Source organism: Macrobrachium nipponense, chromosome 4 (genome assembly GCF_015104395.2).
Source record: "Macrobrachium nipponense isolate FS-2020 chromosome 4, ASM1510439v2, whole genome shotgun sequence".
Classification (NCBI taxonomy): Eukaryota; Metazoa; Arthropoda; class Malacostraca; order Decapoda; family Palaemonidae; genus Macrobrachium; species Macrobrachium nipponense.
This window is the reverse complement of record NC_061100.1, coordinates 30,903,680-30,921,179: the sequence shown is the minus strand read 5'-3', so window position 1 is coordinate 30,921,179 and position 17,500 is coordinate 30,903,680.

The window sequence follows — 17,500 nt, the reverse complement described above, 5'->3', positions numbered from 1 at the left end:
ATCAGTTCCTCAGGTTGGTGCTCGTACCACTTATTACTGCAAGGTAGCTGATGTTTCTTGCACAGGCTCTAGTGGAGGGCTTTTGCCACTGAATCATGCCTCTTTTTGTACTGGTTCTGTGCAAGTGCCGGGCATTCGCTTGCTATGTGGTTTATGGTTTCATTTTCGTATTGCACTTCCTACATATGGAGAGTGTTATTTCCGTCTATCGTTCTTTGAACATATCTGGTTCTTAGGGCCTGATCTTGTGCAGCTGTTGTCATTCCTTCAGTTTCCTTCTTTAGCTCTCCCCTCTATAGCCATTGCCATGTGTCATCGCTGGCTAGTTCTTTAGTCTGTCTCATGTATTGTCCGTGCATTGGTTTGTTGTGCCAGTCCTCTGTTCTGTGTGTCATTCTCCTGTCTCTGTATATTTCTGGGGGGTTCGTCTACTTTATTATCCTTCCTTCTTCCCCATGCACTCTTTAGCCACTCGTCTACACTGGTTTTCAGATATTTGCCCCAGTGCTCTGTTCTCGATGTTGCGCAGTCCTCTATACTTAGTAGTCCTCTCCCTCCTTTCTTTCGTGTTATGTATAGTCTGTCCCGTATTTGCTCTTGGGTGTAGTGCTTTGTGTATTGTCATATGTTTCCTGGTTTTCTGATCTATGCTGCGGAGTTATGTCTTCGTCCATTCCACTATTCCTGCGCTGTATCTGATTACTGGCACTGCCCATGTGTTTATGGCTTTTATCATATTTCCGGCGTTGAGTTTTGACTTGAGTATCGCCTTGAGTCTCTGCATATATTATTATTATTATTATTATTATTATTATTATTATTATTATATTATTATTATTATTATTATTATTATTATTTATTATTATTATTCAAGAAGATGAACCCTATTCATATGGAACAACCCTAAATGGGCCTCTGACCTGAAGTTCAATCTTCCAAATATAGTGCTTCCTAGGAAAAAGTAACTGGAGGTAAAAGGACATACAGAAAGAATACAAAATAATAAATGAATTATTCAATGAATAATACCCGAAATCTATTAAAATGGAAGGTCAATACTATTCATTGAGTCATGCATTGTATCTCTCTGAACTTTCGAAGTTATATAGGACCTTTTTTCTTTTTTTTTTTTTTTTCTTTTCTTTTTTTACAGTTTCCAAATGATTTTACAAAGCCGGGGGAACTGGCAGCCATCGAGAAAAAAAGCAAAAGCAGACACAAAATCAGAGAAGAAGTCATTAATGGCCTTTAAAAATGAGACGTTCCCAAAATTCTGTCGCCTAGATTTCGAGAAATTCTCCTTCTCTTAAATCGTGGGATTTCGGAACAGAGGAACTCGAGATGTAATTAGAAAGAGCCGACGACTTGATAGAGTATTCATGACTCCCCTGTAATGGGGAATGCGACACATTTGCATAATTTATTTTTTTTGTCTATTTCGCTTGACGGTTCTTTCATTTCATGGAGGTTTCATGATTACGGGTATTTTTCTGTTCTTTCTGATGCTATCATTGTGGAAATAATTATGGAGATACAGTCTGAGTAATGTTAGACTTTTCTTCATTAAAAAGTCTTTACGTAGACATTGTTCATCGTAAAAAGGACTATTTATTTTATAAAGGTAATTGTAATATACAATTGCAATATGCAACATAAGGACTCAGGTTTATTATAAATATTATTCAGATAAAATAGTATCGGAAAAATAAGTCATTAATTGATATTATATACATTTGATGACTGAAAATAGTTTTTCAGTCATTCAAAGTATACTTTTAATTTACAAAGGCAGAATATAACTGAAAGTACCTCTTGATATATATATATATTAGTATATATATATATATATATATATATATATATATATATATATGTGTGTGTGTGTGTGTGTGTGTGTGTGTGTGCGTGTGTGTATACAAATATATATAAAGGTATAAGCCACGAAGGAAAGTGAAACACTTATACATTTATTTATGTATTTATCACGTTGGTTCCAAACTTTCTTAATTCAGTTATACATACATACACACACACACACGCATATACCTACATATATATATATATATATATATATATATATATATATATATATATATATATATATATACACACACACACACAATTCCTATCACTAGTATTAAAAATGAAACCCACCCAATTTTAAATCACCAACCTGCGAGAAACTTTCATATTATGTCATCGCCTGCTCATTGGAGCGCATCAGATCACGATCTCAAAAAAGCAAACTTTAATAGTTTCTATTCCAACAAGTAATAAGTCGAACAGGAACACGTGCTGACTATTGATTATGGAAATGATGAAGGCTTCATAACTCAGCCGTCTGTGTCATAGCCAATAAGCTCGTCTCTCGTGAAGGGACATGGAGCATGACACTTTTTTGGGAGTAAAAATTCTATTTTTCTAATTAATCTTTGGCTTTATTAAATCTAGAGGATGCTTTGCGACGACTGAGTCTAATGATTCTGTTTTGGGTTGAGGTTAGAAGCTTTCATTTTAAGTTATTAAGCTTTTATTACAGCAAATAATGATAAGCTTTTTTATATGCTTCATTTGCCAGAAAAATATCGATCAGAAAACGTATCAAATTCTTATATTTTCATTTATAATTGCTTAATAAAATTAGCTATGGAAGATTTATTGTATTACCCACCTGAGCAAATGATCTAAAAATGAAATATTACAATAAAAACTGCTTAGATGAAAGAATGATCTACGCGTAGACTTAGATGAAAGTATGAACTACGCATACCTGGTAACATCAAATAAAACATAATAATACCCACAGTTGCGAAAGCTCCATGAAATGAAAGAAAGGTCAAGCGAAGGAAGAATAAAAAAAAATCTATGTAAATGTGTCGCATTCATTATTACAGGGGAGTCATGAATACTCCATTAAGTCATCGGCGATTCCTAATTGCGTCTCGAGTCCCTCTGTTCCAAAATCCCCAGATTTAAGAGAATGGGAATTTCTCGAAATTGCGGACGCCGGGAATTTGGAATCGTCTCAATTTTTAAAGGCCATTAATGATGTCTCTTTGTTCTTATTTTTATTTCTCGATTGCTGTAAACGCCCTTGACTTTTCAATCTCTCTTGGAGATTGAAAGAAAGTTCTTGATATAACTTCCGAAGTTCAAGAGAAGATGTTGTGTGATTTAATGCATTTTTAGACCTTTATAATTTTGTTTTTATTATTTTTTTTTTTTTAAAGTGAGATCTCTTCTTTCTGTATTTCCTTTTACCTCCTCTTCTTCCTAATGAACACCATAATAGGAAGCTGGAATTCCATGTCAATCACCCCTGTGGTGGGCTTGTTCCATATGAATGGGTTTCATCTTCTGACTAATAATAATAATAATAATAATAATAATAATAATAATAATCGTACTTTCCTATAAAGACGTTTGTCTGAATTACGTCATAACAAAACTAACATAGATTTATTTAACATTTATATGCACTGCTTTTCAGCTGGTTTTTATTCATTATTTGCCATAATAAAGATGGTTAAAAAACCAGAAACGAACGACAGTTAAAATTTCATAATCCAGCAGTACCGTTCATCACACAATACAAGCACTATACAAAACATGGCACGCAGAATAACAGTAGAAAAGGGATCGAGTAAAAGGTTCACTACGCATATAAATAATAGCGTTATACACAACTCCAAGCCAGTAGTTGGAGGACAGGAGAACGAGCAGGACGTACGCTGGGGTCAGGCGTGGACAGAGTTCCGTAGAAAGCGAGAAGCTACAGAGGAAACACAACACGACTATCTACTTTTCAAGGACTTACACATCATCGATTAGATTAGAGCGATGAAGAATTATTCATGCTACTGATTCTGGAATACCTCCGTGTCCCTCGGACCATGTCCGAGGCCCATCTATCACAAAACTGGATGAGAGAGAGAGAGAGAGAGAGAGAGAGAGAGAGAGAGAGTGCATCTATCTTTATTCCAGCCCGTCTTCCAGTATCGCTTAACTTGTAGGACATTCTCTTTAACCCTTAACCCAGTATTCTGATTAACTTTGGTTTTCATGCTCATTCTACATCAAATATAAACTTGGGCAGGTTTTGAAATGTTTTGAAATTCAGCAAGATTCATGGAGGTTACAAAGAGTTACACGAGAGAAGAAAATAATATGGAGTTTTTATAGTTTAGTTTTGTTCATCTAACTTTGTGTTTTCTTAGAAAAAGCACATAACTGTTATCATTGTCAAGTCAAATTACAGAGATCACTGATAACTATTTCGGTATCAAAGTTATTGTAATCAGATCTGAATCCAATGACAGCAAGTTATCATTTCTAATAACGTTTTTTTGAAAAAAAGGTTTTAAATAAAGCAAATAATGTAATGTATTACTGCCCTAAAACATTACACCTACACTTCAATAATTAATATATATATATATATATATATATATATATATATATATATATATAGTATATATATATATATATATATATATAGTATATATATATATATATATATGTGTGTGTGTGTGTGTGTGTGTGTGTGTGTTTGTGTATATATATATATATATATATATATATATATATATATATATATATATATAATATATATCTACCTAGCTCTTTGTTTATATTTTCCTCTAATAACTGATCTCTTCCTTTTATATTTCTTATTATCATCTGTGGTTGGCTTGTTCCATATGAATAGGGTTCATCTTCTGAATATAATAATAATAATAATAATAATAATAATAATAATAATAATAATAATAATAATAATAATAATAACTTTAAATGAATGATCATGTTTTGTTTCTGAACAATGAAAGCAATTTTTATTCAAAAGAAGAATATGAGTTTATTCTACTCTCTGCAGAACAATTATTTTTGTATAATTTTCATTAATTGTTAAAATCACGAAGCATGATATTTATATTATGAAGATTTCTGTGGTAGTGGTCACCCATTCCCCTAGCCCCCTACACCCCCCCCTCCCAAAATAAAAAATCATAAGAATACACATCGAAAGAACCAGTCATTCAGTCAAACGAACTTTTTATTTTTCTTCTCAGACTCCAAGAATCTCTCTCTCTCTCTCTCTCTCTCTCTCTCTCTCTCTCTCTCTCTCTCTTACAAAACGACGTCAGTCCTTATCGATAATGCATTATCAAGAATCGAGAGAATTAGGTGCTGCAGTGCAACCTCCCACCGCCCCTCCCCCACCACAAACCTCACCAAGTGGATCCTAACCTCTGGTAACCTCCCCCACCCCCCCCCCCCCCTCTCGCCAAGGAACAAGGCCAAACCCGTGATATTATCCCACTTCTCCAAAGCCAATTTTACTGCAGGGGCAAAGCCAGAAAACTGAAGCATCAGCGAATCGTTAAGGATACAACGTCGCATATTCGTTAGATGACCAGAGAGAGCAGAGAGGGAGAGAGACGAGAGAGAGAGAGAGAGAGAGAGAGAGAGAGTCAACTTCAGGTGGCATAGTCGTGGGAAGAGAAACAAACAAAAGGATGAGAGAGAGAGAGAGAGATGACATTTCTACGGTTATTTTTCTTACAATGTGTTTCAAAGAGGGGAGAAGAAGAGGAAGGAGATGAGGGGACGTGAAGTAAGACGAGAACGGAGGGAGGAAGAGGAGAGAGAGGGGGGAAGGGAGGAAGAGGGATTGACATTTCGAAACAGTAATTTTCAATGATGTGTTTCAAAGAGTAGAGGGAGAGATGACATTCGACAGTAAATTTACTTGGTGTTTCAACCCGGAAGATCAGAGAGAGAGAGAGAGAGAGAGAGAGAGAGAGAGGGAGAGAGAGAGAATTGCACTTCAAGTGGCATTTCGTGCGAAAGAGAGAGAGAAAAGATTTGAGAGAAGAGAGACGAGAGATGAAACGAGAGCGAGAGAGAGAGAGAGAGAGAGAGAGAGAGAGAGATAGCTAAAATTGTGACTGATTATGCAACTACATGATATAATTCTTTATTCAGTAAATAGATCTAAATTTTGATTTGGTGTTAATGTTGAAATTTTTGGTAATAATTTATCTACATGATGTGATTCTTGATTCAGTAAAATGGATCGAAATATTGACTTACAAGCAATCAATGCCTTTAACAGTATTGGCTGATTATGCACTTACGTATAATATGAGGTTGAATGTCACATTCTAACTTATTTTACGTAGATATTTAGACAGAGCTTTATTTTTAGATATAAGTACCTATACTTAACAGTGCATTTCTTTCTCCAACTCAGGAATTATTCAAAAGTATCTTCTTCCTTCAAGAGTAAAAATTTACTACAACATATGCTGTCCTTCCAATCCAGTGCCATTAACATTTTGCATAATCCATTATCAATGCTTTTCACAATCAGTCATCATGACAAGTACTGCCGAAATCAATGTTCTAATTGTTCTCTCTCCACTTGCTAGTGGAGAGAGAACATTTATCTTTCTTTCACGAGGTTCTGAAGACACCTAAGGACTCTATTCCCTCACGAAAGTACATTTCATATTTATCGGATGTTTTTAATTTTCTTTGCTATCAATAAAAGCTTGTAATTTTCACAAGGTTCTAATAATTCATATGCTCTTTATTCCACCACGAAATTGTTCTTCATAGCTATCATAGATTTCAATTATTTTCTCTATCGTAATATATTTAATATAGATACTTTAATACACTAAGATTCATCTGGTCGTATGATCGGAGTCTAACACTTTGCTCGCGAGATCATTAATTATTTATCTTCGTTCCATGCGCTCAGCTCGCAAAACTATTCTCAAGTTGTTCAAACCGAGTCTAACCATGATGTCTGTCGGATACTTTACAGACATCTGCATAATCTCTCGAGCAAATAACACTCGGAAAGTCTGGAGACAGTGGAATCCCATTTGAAGAATCTTGGTGGTCACCTGATTGCAAAACACTTTAGGAAAGCCAATTTTATAGACATTTGAATTTAGTATTTATAATGTACATTGACTTTTTCTTGCTGAAAGACGGTCCAGAAAAGGAATTTAAAACGTTGGAATTCAATATTAGATATATATATATATATATATACTATATATATATATATATATATATATATATATATATATATATGAATCAAGGGGCGCTTCGAATACCTTCTCATACGCATAATTCGTCCAGAACCTTTTAGTCTTTAAACCTATTCTTCGCTTTGAAATACCCCTAGAAATCGAGAGAAGTGACATTACAAAATAATAATAATTTTGTTTCCAAATTAACTGTTTATGTCGTTTACAGGATTGGTCTTATTGCTGAAGTAAAAAAATATTTCTCAGTCCGCAAAGTCATAATGGAAGTCGAATAAAATTAGAACCATTTTTGTATAAATTATTTTCCATGTTATATGAATTCTACTTCGTGCTTGATATTAATGAAATATAAATTCCTTGTAACATTCTAACTCACTCGCAGGAGACGCCATCTTTTTTATCCTCCGTATTGTAACAAATACAAAACTCAGGCAAGAAAACATTTTTTTGTATTTTTTCCTTGGCAGAGAGAGAGAGAGAGAGAGAGAGAGAAGAGAGGAGGTCCCAAGGGATTATACAAAACACGTTCGACTCCAGGAAGTTTTGGCCATGTGTCAGCAAAGCGGAAATTTTTTCTTGACTTAAGTTTCTGCCAGTTTTTCTATTTTCTTTCTCTTTTATCCTCATTCTTGAAAAAAATTTTGATTGTGTCAAATGTATGGATATTATTTACCTCATATTGTAGGATCGAAAATGGACTAGATAAATGAAAAGTTAGTCAGGTCTAACGCAAGTATTCAAACGAAAGATAATATTCTACCACGTAAAGGGATAGCACCGTCAGTACACCTCACGTGGTGCACTGCAAGCATTACTTTAAAAGGTGTTTGCACCGTCCCTTCAGCCCATAAACTATACCAAAGTCTTTCCTTTAACTCCATTAACCCATCCTGTCTTCAATTTTTCCTGTCCATCCTCTCTAACTATTACTTCTTATTGCCACTGTGAGGTCATATAACATTTCCACCTTTAAATCACTGCACGTCATCTCCTTTATTTTATCCTGCTGTCCTACCACTCCAGCCCCCCTTTTCCACTGCTTAAGCGCTGAATGGTCTCTGGTGCCACAGTGCTTGGCTTGGCAGCCTGTTACGATTATGTTTATATTTTGTAGAATATGATTTGCATTAATCATATGTCCGGGGAATAATTTTCTGTACTCTATAATCATTAAAAGTATGCTACCCCCTGTCCCTTCAGTCTCGAGACTCCTTGCGAGTCTCGTTTTCTGTTAACCTCCTTGGTTTTATTAGAGCAATATGTCATTGGGTTTCAGGACTACGGGACCTTTAACCCTCTCCAGCTGATCTGTGGTGGTAACTACATTTAGTTTGTTTTACATACTTGAAAAGTGTTTGTGAAGTAATTATTTACAGTTGTTAAGTATTTGTAAGTTTTTCTTATTTCAGTTGTGTGATTTGTACTGCCGTTATTTATTAGTAACATTGTGTTATTTTGTGTAATATATATATATATATATATATATATATATATATATATATATATATATATATATATATATATATATATAGCATTTCTTTTATATTTAATTTTACGGTCCTTAATATTCTGGTTTGATATAAAGGTGACTGTGGGTGTTTGAGTAATGACTCCTCTCCTCTCCTAGACTAACTCATAGGAGATCGTTACATTTGTTTGGGGGCTGTCGAGATTAAGAGTTGCTGTTTTCAAGTAACTATTAGTTTTATTCGAAAAGTGTTTATCATGTTAACTTCACACACACATCTGTATGCAGAATAAACTGCTTTTTCGGTATCAAATATCAGGATAAGGTTTTTTTTAATCTGTTGATTATTTTTCAAATAAATTTTTTTAAACTAAATGTATTGTCAATTGTTAACTACTGCCATAATTTTCGGTTGAAGTTTGAGTGTAGCTTCCCTGAAGTGTTCGTCTGACTGCTAATCCCTTTGGTAGATTAAGTTCTCAGTCACTTATGCCGTTTGGTGTCTTAGCAATACCTTGCTCCCCGATAGTATTGACGAGTTTAGAGTTAAAAGGAAAAGGGCACTTCGTGTACTTCCTTGCTCCTTGTGTGACTGTATTGGGAGGGGAAACTGTAAAGCTAAGTTTGTTGTAGCACCTAAGCCACGTCACTATCGTTAAAGTAGATGTTTAGTCTGTACTAGTGGTTTGTTCCCGTACACCCACAATGGTCTTTCACATGACAACGCTTTCGAAGCGTCTGAAATTTGTTCTTACGAGCTGTTTCGTCTTTAATGCTTCATTCATACTCTTACTCGCATATGCAAATTTTATTAAACGTACGTATCTAAATGTAATTTTCGTCAGAATAATTTCAATGTTGCTATTAGTCTTAGTTGATTTTTCAGTGTCATTGATAAATTTTTCACTGATTAGAATTCGACCAACTTTGATATATTCAATTTCCTTTACTACTCATAACTATTGCTTGTATACCCTGGCACTAGTTCGTGCTTTTGCAATTTAATGACTTAACTCCTAAACTCCTGATATTTTGTATCGTTAGAGAATAATCTCCGAAATGCCTTTGATGTAATCAGAATTGTAGCAAACCCTGCCGGTAAAACTTTTTTCTGCTTTCTCAAGCTAAGAGGGGTGGATTTGCTGTCCCTGCTAGTCAGCTTAGTATTGAAGTGAGCCACACAGCGCTTAAAGGTCAAATTCTAGACTTTATTTTGGATTACTATATTAATGAGGATGTTTTTTACTGAAGAACAGGTTAATTAAACGTGAGGTCAAAACATAGTAAAGTAGATAAAGAATTAGAGCTAGCTAGAATGCAGTTAAGATTAAGGGAAGTTAGCAAAGAACAAGAGGATTATCTTTCTCGGAAGAGGTTAGAAGGAAAAGCAGAAGCTTGGACTTGAATTGGAATTATAAGATTAAAGAGCAGAGGTTGGAAATTAAGAAAGGTTGGACGTGAATAAGAGGTTTGGAAGAGGAAAAAGGCTAAAATAGCTGCAGAAAAGCACCGTAAAGAGTTTGATATTTCTAGTTCTCGGCCCATTCATTTTGACTTGTCTAGAGCAAGAAAGCTTGTTCTATTTGTTGATGAGAAAGCCATTGAAAGTTTTTTTCATAGCTTTTGAAGATATTGCTACTACAATTCTAGAATGGCCTGCAGATCAGTGGTTATGGTTAATTAAACCCCAATTACGTGCCAAGGCAATTAAAGTTGTATAAAATTTAATTGGTGAAGGTTAAAAGGTTATAAAGCAGAATATTCTAGACGCTTATGCTATCACCAGCGAGGGTTATAGACAATTGTTTCGGAATGCTACTAAGACTACTACTCAAACATTTACAGAATATGCTAATCAAAAGCTTAGGTTACTTAAAAAAATGGCTTGCGAATGAAAAAGTCGCTACATTCAATGAATTAGTTAATCTAGTAGTCTTGGAAGAATTCCATCGGAGATTACCACCACCTATTTCGATGTATATAGCATGAGAGAGAGGTTCAAAGATCTAATGAAAGCATGGAAATCTTGCTGATAACCATAGCTTAATTCATAAGAGTAAGCCTAAAATTCCTGAGTAAGTCTTAAAGATACTGATGGTGATGGTGCAACTGGTATTAGGTTAGCTCTTGTGGGGTCTTACTGGTAAGGCCAGCCTGGCCACACAAAAAATTGTACAAAACCAGGTTGCAAAGTGGCCAATCAGTCTAGTAAGGTATCCCAGTCAGTGGTTAAGAAAACTAGTTTGCATTGTGCTGTTGATCAGATAAATTATTTCAAAGAAATTGTTTGCCATGGCCTTCTCAATTCAAAAGGAATTCTATACTAAGAGATACAGGGGGTGCTCAGTCCATAATACATAAGTTTTGTTCCCGATCTTAAATTTACTAACGAACATGTAGTTGTTTCAGACTTTTAAAGTCGTAAAGTATTGCCACTTGCTGAAGTAAAGCGTGATTGACCCTTATGTTAATGAAACTGTAAAAGTTGCTGTCACTGATAATGAATTTCCTGTTAATGTAGATATGTCCCTCGGTAATGATTTAGCGGGTAGTAAAGTAATGTGCAATTTGATAATTTATGATCCTGAGAGCAAATATGATAAACAAGAGTCACAAGATACTAAGCTTAAGGATTCAATTTGTGTAGTAACTCGCTCAAAGAAATCTACTGATGAACATCCTAAGAATGTACCTAATGTTTCTATTAATCATTCAAACTTACCTAATCTGTTAAACCTTTCTAAAGATAATTTTGAAATTAAAATTACAGCAGGGAAAAAGGGGACTTAGTTTGAGTAATTTATATGAAAAGGCTGTTCAGAAATCTGATAATCAACAAAGTTCCCTTTGCTACTACATCGAGAAGGGAATACTGATGCGCTTGTTTAGACCTTCTAAATTGTCGGCGAAAGAATCTTGGGCAAACTGTGAGCAGGTTATAGTTCCATTTTCACTAAGAAGTAAGATTCTTGAAATTGCTCATTGTGCCGATTCTCATTTAGGGGTAAGTAAAACTTATCAAGAGATTCTTTTAATTTCTACTAGCCAGGAATGAAAAATTATGTAAAAAGCTTTGTACAGTGTTGTCATATCTGCCAGATAGCAGGAAAGCCCAACGAGGTGATACCACCTGCACCATTAAAAACTGTTGCCATTCCATATGAACCATTCAGTAAAGTTGTTAAAGATTGTGTGGGTCCTTTGCCCTAAACCCGTAAAGGTAATCAGTATATGCTGACTGTAATGTGTCCCACCATAAGATTTCCAATTGCCATTCCTTTACCTAATATAGCTGCCAAAAAGATTGTAGAAAGTCTAATTAAAGTGTTTATTGTCTTAGGTTTTCCTAAAGATTTACAATGTGATGGGGGAACAAATTTGAAAAGTGAAGTATTCCAATCTGTCTTGAAAGAGCTGCATATTAAACAATCATTTTCTTCAGCTTATCATCCACAGTCTCAGGGTGTGTTGGAAAGGGCACATTAGACATTGAAAAGCCTTCTTGGAAAATGTGCCTTGGAATCTGCAAGAGACTGGGATGAAACCTTGGATCTCTTGATGTTTGTGATGTGCAGTGTTCCAAACGAATCCCTTGGAGTTTCTCTGTTTGAAATGCTTTTTGGTAGAAAAGCTAGGGATGTGCTAAGAGTTGTTAAAGAAAATTTAACTGGTGAGGTTGAAGTAGTCACTCCTGTAACAGTTTCTAAGTATTTGCCAAACATGAAAGACAAATTTGACAATAAATAAATTTGCCTTCAATAAACTGAAAGTTTCACAAGAGAAAATTAATGAAAATTATAACAAAAAATCTAAGGTGCGAAGGTTTACAGTTGGTGACAATGTCCTAGTTGGACCTAGTATATTTTCCAATTCCGGGATCTCCATTAAAACATTAGTTCTCTGGACCATTTAAGGTATCAAAAGTGACAAATAAACTTAATTATGTTGTCTCTACTCCTGACAGGAAGAAGGCTTCCCTGCTAGTTCATGTTAATCTAATTAAACATTTCCCCAGTGTTAGTTGATAGCAGTGTGCAACCCTGTGAAGTAAGTGTGCAACCTTGTGGAGGAAGTACTGAAGACTTCGATGAAAAAGATAGCCACTTAGACATGAATACTTCATGGACAGATTTTTCAAACTGATATTCTTGCATCCTTGGATAAGTATTTTGAACACGTGACTTGTGAGCAGAGAAAACAATTACAGAGCCTGTTGCGTAAATATGAAAGTGCTCAGATATTCCTGGTAACTAATATTGTTTTACATGATATAAAGCTTCTCCCTAATACCTTTCCTATTCGACAACAGTACTATCGTATTGTGGGTGAAAAACTACAGTTAATGAAAAGTGAAGTTGAATATTTATTAAATAATGGATTAGCTTCCCCTAGTTGCTCACCTTGGGCTTCGCCTTGCAATTAAGTTGCCAAACCTAATGGGAAAGTAAGGATGTGCACAGATTATAGAAGAGTGAATAGTGTTACAGAGAAGGACTCTTACCCACTACCTAGAATACAAAATATCTTGGACAATATAGGAAATTGCAATTATTTAACTCAAATAGACCTCTTAAAGGGATATTATCAGATTCAGTTAACTGAAAATGCTAGAGAAATCCTTTTGGCTTGTTTCAGTATAACGTTCTTCCCTTTGGCATGTGTAATGCACCTGCAACCTTCCAGCGTGTGATGAATGAGTTGATAAGAGATCTTGAAGATGTATATGCCTACTTGGACGACTTGGTTGTTGCAACATGCAGCTGGGAAAAACATTTTGAAACATTGTTGATGCTTGCAACACAGGTATTGGTGCTGTGCTTCTGCAGTCAAAGGATGAAGAGCCATCTGACGAATCCCCATTGCTTCCTGTTTCATATTTTTCCAGGAAGTTCTCCCAAACTCAGCAGCGTTGGTCTACTGTAGAGCAAGAGCTCTATGTTGTTGTAGCTGCACTTCTACATTTCGGCGTATATCTGCATGGAAATACTCCTGTGACAGTCTTATCAGACCACTTTCCACTGGCCTTCCTTGAAAGCTCCATAACAAGAAACTGCTCCGGTGGTCTTTCATTATCCAGGAATTCAACGTGAAAGTAAAGCATATTCCTGGAGCAGAAAATAAAGTAGCAGATGCATTGTCTCGCGTTTAGGCATCTTCAAGCATCCCTCCCTACCATCATAAATGGATGATCATCGTGAAACCTCTCGGCCCCCTTTTAGCACGGGGGAGCTGTTACGATTATGTTTATATTTTGTAGAATATGATTTGCATTAATCATATGTCCGGGGAATAATTTTCTGTACTCTATAATCATTAAGTAAGCTACCACCTGTCCCTTCAGTCTCGACTCCTTGCTGAGTCTCGTTTTCTGTTAACCTCCTTGGCTTTATAAGAGCATATGTCATTGGCTTCCAGACTACGGGACCTTTAACCCCTCTCCAGCTGATCTGTGGTGGTAACTACATTTAATTTGTTTTACATACTTGAAGAGTGTTTGTGAAGTAATTATTTACAATTGTTAAGTATTCGTAAGTTTTTCTTATTTCATTTGTATGATTTGTACTGCCGTTATTTATTAGTAACTTGTGTTATTTGTGTAATTATATATATATCTAGCATTTCTTTTATATTTAATTTACGTTCCTTAATATTCTGGTTTGATATAAAGTGACTGTGGGTGTTGTGTAATGACTCCTCTCCTACTCCTAGACTAACTCGTAGGAGATCGTTACACAGCCTCAATTTCATAAGATAAAGTTTGCATCTGACTGAATTAACTAATAATAATCTGTCTTATCCTCACCTGGCTAAATTTATACTGAAAAATGCACATATCGCGAAGAAAGCTGTTTGATTGACTTAACTCTCGCTATATCATGGGACGTTCAGAAATAATTTTCTTACCATATCACTGATTTAAATACTGAAATTAATAAAAACTTTCAGTCCTTTAATAGATATGCAAAAATCGATACTGCTGTCCTCCTAAATTCCCAAAAGGGGACATTGGAACTACTGCATATATTCTTGCATATTATCTGTAATCATATGGAAAGGCTGTTAAAATCCGTTTCTTTCTTGTTCAGGTAATAGAGAGAGAGAGAGAGAGAGAGAGAGAGAGAGAGAGAGAGAGAGAGAGAGAGAGAGAGAGGGAGGGAGGGAGATGAATAGTGTTCATCTTTTATACTCAAATCTTTCGTGATCTGTCTAAAATAGTCTGAATTTCATAACAATGCTTGATCTCACATCGCACAGATAACATTCCCTAACGAGAACAAATTAACTTCTTAAATAATTAACAAGGAATTTATATCAATGCTTTTAAATAAAATCAGTTTGTCACTGATGTCTTATTAAAAAAATTAAGAGTAACGTTCCGCTGTGAAGTGAATCCATACACTCTAGACAGCCAGTTAATGTTAAGAGTTCTCAACCGGTATCTTAGTTTCACTGAAGAATAATGGAATAAGTGGATAGCATAAAGGACAATTCAGTGCATAATTATAAAGGCGTGCACGGAATTCATTCCTAGCTGGAATGGTAAATACAGTTTTCCTTTATCGTCGTTAGGCTAAGGTTATGGCTGGCAAGTTGGTTCTCATTGTTTTTAAGTCGAGCAAAAAGACCATGAGAGGCAGTTATATAAACATTACCGTTTTGTTTTTTGAACAGACTTTGGCGATGAATATTACTTCTTTGGAACATTTGTAATTTTACCTTTTCTCAACAATATACCATTTAAGAATTGGCAATAACTTTAACGTTAAATAACAAAAATTCACGTTTTTGTGGTGATTTTGATCTCTCTCTCTCTCTCTCTCTCTCTCTCTCTCTCTCTCTCTCTCTCTCTCTCTCTCTCCCTATCTAAAAAAATCATGGATACCATTTTTAAGAGCCACAGAGATTCATGGTCGAAGGACAACAGTGAAATATTCAGTTCCCTCTAAGTTTTCAGTTTTCCAGATAAACGATGCATTTCCCTTTCACTGCCATTCCCAGCTTTCCTCGATGACTATACCTCTGTAGAATTTAATTTTGATAGCTTTCACAAAAAAGCTTCATCCTCATTCATCGATGACTTCTGTCCTTCGATATGAATGGAACATTGGTCTGAGCTGAGGCGTGAATGAAGTATTTCTCAGTATCTTGCTGTACTTGTCAATCATTATGTCAGAAATGGTCATTTTTAGCCTGGCAGTTCTGAATCCGTTTGAAATTCTCTTTTCCATGAGAAAAAAATATATTTTGCAGATTTTAGATTAATATTAATATTAATTTTGACATCAATAAAAATGTATTTATTCAGGTAAATGAAATGAAAATAATCGGCGAATATTTTAGATATGCTCTATTCATTAACTTATTTTTCTTTCTTCAATAATTGGTATATCATCTGTCTGTACTTCTATTTACGGTATTCCATCTTACATCTTCGTAACGAAGACCATTTTCTTTGGATGCTTGAATTTCATGTCAATGGTCCCCAGTGGGCTTGTCCCATATGAACAAAAGGTTTCATTTACCGAACGATAATAATGACAGTTAGTCTGAAGTTGTTCCTTCTTCATTTGTTGGACGTTTACAACATTAAAAGTTTGATTATGGAGTGATTTTTTTTAACATATGGGAATAGACAGGATATATAAGCTTGATGAAATGTAAAAATTTATAAACCTGGATGCTCTGTTCCTATCAGCTCCCATTTTCTGACAGAAACTTACTCCAAGGCCAGTTTATTGCATCTACTGATTTATGTATTATGAACTGCGATTTTGGTTTTAAATTTTCCATAATCATAATTCTTCTTTTCATTATAAATGTATTTTCTCCTTGTATATCTTGTAATTATGAATGTATTTTTTCCCTCTATTTCATGTCCGATATTGGTAAAACGCAACTCAGTAAAATTGTTGAGGATGCAGACTAGATTCGGTTGAAAAATACTCGATGTACATTTTCTGGTTTAAATCTACAGAAATCATTCCTGATCGCCAAGAAATAACTCCTTTTACGAAAAGATTATTTATGAAAAAACGAAAAGATTATTTCCTGATACAGATTTATTCTGCTTAATAGCATCCTATAGTACAAGAGAGTTGAACTGAGCAGGTGATGAAAGAATATCTAATTCCCAACAATATTCTCTGGTATAATGATGGCACAGGAAAATTTATATACATACCAGATAATACATACTTTCACCACCAAATGTAGAAGTAATTAAAAAATAGTTATAGCACACTATATTCACATAGAAAGTAGAGTTATATCCAGTCACGTGAAGCTGTTTATCATCAAATGGGATAGTCAGGTTAGCTAAAGTACTGAGGTAGTACCAGGTTACCATAACCAGGAGCAGTTAAAAATAATGTTTTTAATAGCCTGAGCAATTTAGCCATAATTATGAATAAAATATAAAAGGTGTTGATAAAATAGAATAAAAAAAACTACATGAAAAGAAACTAAGGTAAAAATATATACATACACATATATACATATTCTTACGTATATACACAAACTGATTAATGTAAATGCACAGACGAACACTGAATTAGTAAATGTATTAGGGACGTATCAAAATATATTCTATTATTTTAAGTAACTGATAAATGTTACGAATACGAAATATGCTTTAGTGCCTTCCCTAATCTAAAATGACTTACATTCCGTATTACAACTACTAACACTAATTACGATAACAAGATAATAACAGCAGAATATGACATGGCATCCATTAAGTGATGAATAATCCAGATTAAGGGACGCGTCGTAAACCGTTGCTCTAGAGAAATGCCTCATAGTTTCTTGAGCCCCGAGGTGGTGAAAATATTAATTCGGCTCCCTCTCTCTCTCTTCTCTATCTCTCTCTCTCTCTCTTCTCTCCTCTCTCATCTCTCTCCTCTCTTCTCTCTTTCCTGGAAACAAAACGTTATAAAAATACTGTGGAAATGTTATGACTATTTCT